The 279-nt window shown below is 48.0% G+C and overlaps 1 pseudogene; it reads left to right on the top strand.

Annotated features, from left to right (window-relative positions):
- The window catches only part of LOC119585550, a 4,617-nt pseudogene that overhangs the window by 3,637 nt on the left and 701 nt on the right, over positions 1-279 (top strand).

Here is a 279-nt window from a genome sequence, read left to right as displayed (position 1 = left end):
GAAAAAAAGAAATAAGCTTTTTTATGAGTCAACGACATTTCTCTTTGCGATGGCGAAAAAAGACCTGACGGGAGCGATCAAAGGGGAAGGAGGTGCGTGCGGGGCGCGGGACGCCGGCGCCGCACGGGAAGTTCAGCGACCTCTCAGTTCGCAGCTTTCAAGCTGACAGAAATACATCACGGTCGTTGACGTCGATTTGGTCGGACATTGTTTCCGTGCATGGAACTGGCAGCTTTGAAAGAGTTCACTTTTTTTTCTGAATTTATCGTTACAAAATGT

This window comes from Penaeus monodon, chromosome 20, assembly GCF_015228065.2.
Source record: "Penaeus monodon isolate SGIC_2016 chromosome 20, NSTDA_Pmon_1, whole genome shotgun sequence".
NCBI classification, from domain to species: Eukaryota; Metazoa; Arthropoda; class Malacostraca; order Decapoda; family Penaeidae; genus Penaeus; species Penaeus monodon.
The sequence above is the reverse complement of the archived record's forward strand: the minus strand, read 5'-3'. Positions and strand labels throughout refer to the sequence as shown.